Raw genomic sequence first — 6000 nt, 5'->3', positions numbered from 1 at the left:
GGGGAAGTCCTTGAAGACCACTGTATTAGCTCATTCTTCTACCACTTTTAAATATATCCTTCAAATTTGTGCCCCATCCTTATACCTTGTATGTCAATCATCAACAATATGTTGGACGTTCTTCCAATTATTGGGCCTACAACATCCAAAAAAGACAAAATTCCTGCCTTCCACACTAGTGGAAGAGACAGACAATAAATTACCAGGATTTGACTCTGTTCCACACTGAGCATGACATGGCATGGACATGGCAGTCAGAAATGGTAAGCTCAGGCTATTGCTGATCCTCAAACACTGCTGTCTTATCTCCCCTGTAACCTGCAAGGGCAGAGGGTACTGGGACCTTCATCCTAAGTTTCCCCTGCACCAGGCAGAGTACCAGGCACATAACAGGCTCTCCATGCAAATTTGACTAATTAGCTGAGTGAAATTGCAAGTCAAAGAAATTGTATTTATCTTTCCAAAATGTCTGACACAATTGTCCTTTAAAGGGGAAATACTGTAAAACCATTCATAAAATCAAAGCCTTTTTAGATCCAGAAGAAAATTCAGTAACCATCTGATTCCTTCTCTTCTTTTTTTAAATAAACTGTTTATTTTCCATCAGCCTTATTTACATTTTCTGTTTAAGAGTATGTGAAGGAGCCGTGTAAGACCACTGTGGTGGTTGTTCCTCCTGGGTCAGTGGCCTGAGCCATGGCAGCTGTAGACCAGCCTTCAGAGGTGGGCAGAGTGCCGTGGTCCTCCAGGAGCAGCTGCTGGAAGGCACTGTGGCCATTTGTGCCAGCAGACCCGTCTGCAACTTGTGGTTGAGTAGAAATAAACTCAGGACCTGGAGTGATTCATTCACCCTGAAATTCCTCCTGAGTCTCAGCCTTTTCATAGCTGCCTGCTCTTCCTTTTTAGTTTCTTCAGGATCCCTGTAGAAGCAGAGATAGCACTTGACCTCCCATGAGTGGGCACCTGAGATGGAGCCTCGCAGGCACAGAATCCCTGGGCCAGCATGGCCACATCAGACCCCGGGAACTCCCCTCTTGCTGCAGGGGTGGCAGTGTCCACACAGCACAGGGGAGTCTGGGTGACCTGGAGCAACAGTAGGTGGGTTACCATAAGACACCTCTGTGAGACTGGTGGTCACCCCTAGGGTCTGTAACCACAGAAGACAGGGCAGAAGCTTTCTACTCCATAAATTAGTGTTTACAGGAGTGGATGAAGTGCCCCACAGTGGGAGTCACTCTCATGGCAGCAGCACACTTCAGCACAGCTTGGCTGAATGGCCAGCATTCCTGGAGCAGAAGACACTGGCATCAGCTGGGTTTTCAGCGTCAACAATGGCACAAGTTTTCCCCAGGTCCACTTCAGATTAACGAGGTAGTTCAGTTTAGTTCAGTTCAGTTCAATCACTCAGTCATGTCGACTCTTTGCAATCCCATGGACTGCAGCACACCAGGTAATGACCCATCACTTTGCCTTTTGTAGACGTGCTGTTCCATTTGGAAGTCAGGGTTAGTGCTCCTAAGTGGGTTCCTCTGTGAGGGATTTGAGGAATCCTCCTCCTTCATTTGAAGGACATCAAGGACTCCAGATATTGTGAAATTCTCCCTTTAAGTTACAAGCAGGAGCCCAGAACATGCCGCCATATGGATGCCTCTCTGGCTAGTGTGGAAAGAACATTTTGCCTTTTCTTGAAGAAGAAAATTTAAGCCTGGGAAGGTGAAGCAGTTTGTCAAGGTCATGAATCCAGTCAGTGGATATAATACAGATATTATATTTGCGGCCAGTGGAAAATCTCTGGATACCTTCAATTCAGGTAAAACCTGCACCTACTTTTCTTTAAAATTGCCCCAGTGTGATAGTTGCCACTGAGAAATGTCCCTGCCCTGTACCCCTGTAAGTTCCCAACAAAGCCTTAGCATCTATATAAAAAGTGAAATAATAAAATGCTTCTCCTGCTATTTCATGAATTCCCTTGGAATTCACAAAAATATATATATATCTCATAACAGAAACAATTGGTTAATTGGGTCATTTAAAGGGGCTACTTCTACAACCCAAAATGTGGTTTCTGTTTTTTAGCTTGGAGAGCATGAATGGAATTTCTAATGAATGGGAGTCTTCTACAGTTTCACTGTGAATTTAATATCTGTAAATGGAGCCCCAAGGCCAAATTTCCCATAAATGGGTAGCAGGGTTATTGGTGAGGAAGATTCCTTAGACAGAGAAAGAGCAGTTCTAGTGGAAATGCAATTGCTTCTGTTTTGAGGACTCTGGGGTAAGTCCTTGGGATGGGTGCTGCCCCCACAAAAGGGAAGTCCCTGGTGGCTGAATAAAGAGGTTCCAAGTAAAAGAAAAAAAAAGAGTTGTTTTATTATCCTGGTACAAATGGAAACCAAAGAAGTAAATAAAGGAAGAGCTTCTGAGAGGAGAGTTTAATGGTTTGGTTTCTGGGTGTGTCCCCAGTGGTTTCATTTTGCAGTTCTGTGGCATTTGATTGAGGTGATGTTCCGTGAGAAGTTTCTGCTCATGGCTTTCCAATAAGAAACCCTGGAAACCACACTCAAGAGGAGGGACCGGCAAATCCCAAAAAAGAGATCATTTCACAGTTATCATTTCACATGACACCCAGGTAATGCACTCCACTCTTGAGCTCTCTCCCACGTCCCAGGTTGGATTTATCAACCTTCTGGAAGTCTGTATTTAAAGCTTCCCAAGATATCTCAAGCCTATTCTCATTATCTTTGCCCCCAAAACTGCTCCCGCTCCTATTTTCTCTTGTTTAGCAGACAGCCCTGCTATTTATCCAGGTACTCCAGCCTTAAACTTGGAACTTCTTGACTCTTTCTCTTAAACCACTTCAAATTCAAATTCATCACCAGATTCTGTCATGTGAGTGATCTGTCTCACAGTTGTGTCTGACTCTTTGCTGACCCCATAGACAGTAGCCTGCCAGGCTCCTCTGTCCATAGAATTCTCCAGGCAATAATACTGGAGTGGGTAGCCAGTCCCTTCTCCAGAGGGTCTTCCTGACCTAAGGATCGAACCTACGTCTCCCACATTGCAGGCAGTTTCTTCTTCACCACCTGAGCTCCAGGGAAGCCCGATCCTGTCATGGCTGCCTTCTAAATCCATTTCACACCTTCTTCCTCCTCAGCAGGCCTAGAGCAAATGCCTTAGTAGAATGAGTCCCAAGTTCTCGCCAGGGCTGATAAAAACTTCCCGAGAGTTCCAGCCTCCACAAAGTTCCCTCCAATCCATCCAGCATATCATTCCTTATGCTCTTTCAGAAAAGCAAATCCAGTTACCTTTCCACTCTGCAAAGTCCTTCAGTGGCTCTGGCCACAGAGGCATCTATGAAATATGATGTAACAAGGAGGAAACCTGTAAGTCTAGACACATGAGCAGGAACTCTAGCCCTGTTACTCATCTTGGGCAAGTCACATAGCCTGTATGAGCCTCCATTTCTTTACCCACAAAATAAGGTATTTTGCACTAGGACAATAGATTTTAGCCCAGGAACAACACTCCAGTACCCTTGCCTGGTAAATCCCATGGACGGAGGAGCCTGGTAGGCTGCAGTTCATGGGGTCGCTAAGAGTTGGACACAACTGAGCGACTTCGCTTTCACTTTTCACCTTCATGCATTGGAGATGGAAATGGCAACCCACTCCAGTGTTCTTGCCTGGAGAATCCCAGGGACAGGGGAGCCTGGTGGGCTGCCGTCTATGGAGTTGCACAGAGTCGGACACGACTGAAGCGATTTAGCAGCAACAGCTGAAGTGACTTAGCAGCAGCAGCAGCAGCAGCAACAGTAAACAATACATTTAAACCATCACATAGACACATGTATGCATAAGCACATAGCACACACAAAAATGTACACACAAAAAACATATGCACATGCAGGCCACACACATACACACATGAACTCACATGCTACACACAAATACACATATGTACACACAAAACATATTGTAAAATGCAAAGTTTCCAAGTATGAAATGCAGCCTTTTATATACGATGTAGTTTGATACTTTGTTTTTTACATACTTAATTTTTATATTTTTAATGATTGAAATAATATTAATTGTGGCCCACAAAATTGATGATAAGACTCTTTAGGAGACTGAAATCCTGCTGTTATTAAATACTGAGCTACTATATTTCTAAGTTTCTTTCTAACTGTGAAGATGTAGGTGGGCCAAATCAGAAAAAAAGTGCTTCCAGAATTTAAGAAGAAAAGTTAGGAAGAATTCCTTCTAACTAATAAAACGCTGAGCACAAAGACCTTTCCATGTCCCTTTTCCTGTTTTTAGGATAAAGGCTTCAGCCTCTTAGACCTTCCCTGATTTCCAAAGAGCAGATTCAGTTACTCAGTAAGGAAGTGAGGGGACGCAGAAAGCAACACCAGCGCGCTGATGGGTCTGGGTCCTAGCTCCTCATAGGCTAGGGTGGAGGATGAGGGGAGAACAATCCGATACATATTTCTGAGCTCTTCTAAGGAACTAAGGCCCCACCCGGGTGAAGGATGGTACTTCAGGCTGAACACAAGCACATGGACTCCCAGACAAGTAGGAACCAGCAGGCTGATTACTGAGATTCCTGGGACACCACCTTGTTAATACACCTCACCACTAACCAATCAGAGGAGAGTTATACATTCTGCAGCCCTCCCGCCACATTTTGCCCATAAAAACTTCTTCCCTAAATCCCAGGCCGGAGTTTGGATCTTATGAGCACGAACCGCCTATTCTTCCTTGCTCAGTTCTTCAACAAACTTTTTTCTCTGCTCCAAACGCTGACATTTCACTGTGTGTTGGGCACACTAACTTGAATTCAAAAACACTAACCACCATAAAAACAGTCACTTTATTACTAGGCAGTCCCATATCCTAGTCGACAGCTCACTACTTTGCTACTTGCAAAAATGGAAACCACAGGCAACAGTTAAAAATTAACCACAGACCTCAGTTAAAAATTGTGTAATTGGCTTCATGACAGTATTCAAAATTCCCCATCTCTTTAAGCAGACAGTCCCTTTTAAACAATACACGCATACAAAAAGTGTGGGGAACAGCTTTTTTTTTTTTCAGCTTAATAATGTATCTTGCAGATAATGCTACTCATATTCTATATTCAGATACATCTCTTTCTTAATGACTAAATAGGTTTCCATTTTATAAATTGGGTCTAATTTAACTAATTTCTTATGGATGGTCTTTTCTACTATAATACAAACATCCTAGAAATGAAATTCCAAAGACAAAGAACATATGCAGTTGTCATTTGATAGGTATGGCCAAGTTATCTTCCTTGGAAAATTTACTAGTTCATACCCTTCTTAATGGTGTATGAATACCAGTTACCCCAGATCCCTGCCAACATTTGTTTGAGAATCATCCACATAGATTCAAATCTCAGCTTTGGCTTGAGGTATGGGCTTCCCTGGTGGCTCAGAGGTTAAAGCATCTGCCTCCAATGTGGGAGACCCAGGTTCGATTCCTGGGTCAGGAAGATCCCCTGGAGAAGGAAATGGTAACCCCCTCCAGTATTCTTGCCTGGAGAATCCCATGGACGGAGAAGCCTGGTAGGCTACAGTCCATGGGGTCGCAAAGAGTCGGACACAACTGAGCGACTTCACTTTCTTTCCTTCTTCTTTGTGACCTTGAACAAGTTTTCTGGCCCTTTGTCAAAACCCACAAGGTTGTTATAAGGATTAAATTCAGTAGTGAGTGCAATAGGTCTTTTATAATTTATCAAGTATTATTGGTTGCATCTTTTTTCCCCAGCCCCACCCCAGTAATACTAATATAATATTTACTTTTAACATAGTATGATATGTTAAGTTACAACTGTAACAGAGTATGTTCCTTGAGGGTAGTCCAATTTAAACAGCATGACTACTAGCCTCTGTAGCAAACTTCAAGCTCAATAAATGTTGACACATTATGAGCTTATATCTTTTTTTTTAATATAAGGTTTTCAAGTGAGCCTTGTATATTG

Source organism: Bubalus bubalis, chromosome 1, assembly GCF_019923935.1.
Source record: "Bubalus bubalis isolate 160015118507 breed Murrah chromosome 1, NDDB_SH_1, whole genome shotgun sequence".
Taxonomy (NCBI): Eukaryota; Metazoa; Chordata; class Mammalia; order Artiodactyla; family Bovidae; genus Bubalus; species Bubalus bubalis.
Note: the sequence above shows the minus strand (reverse complement) of the source record.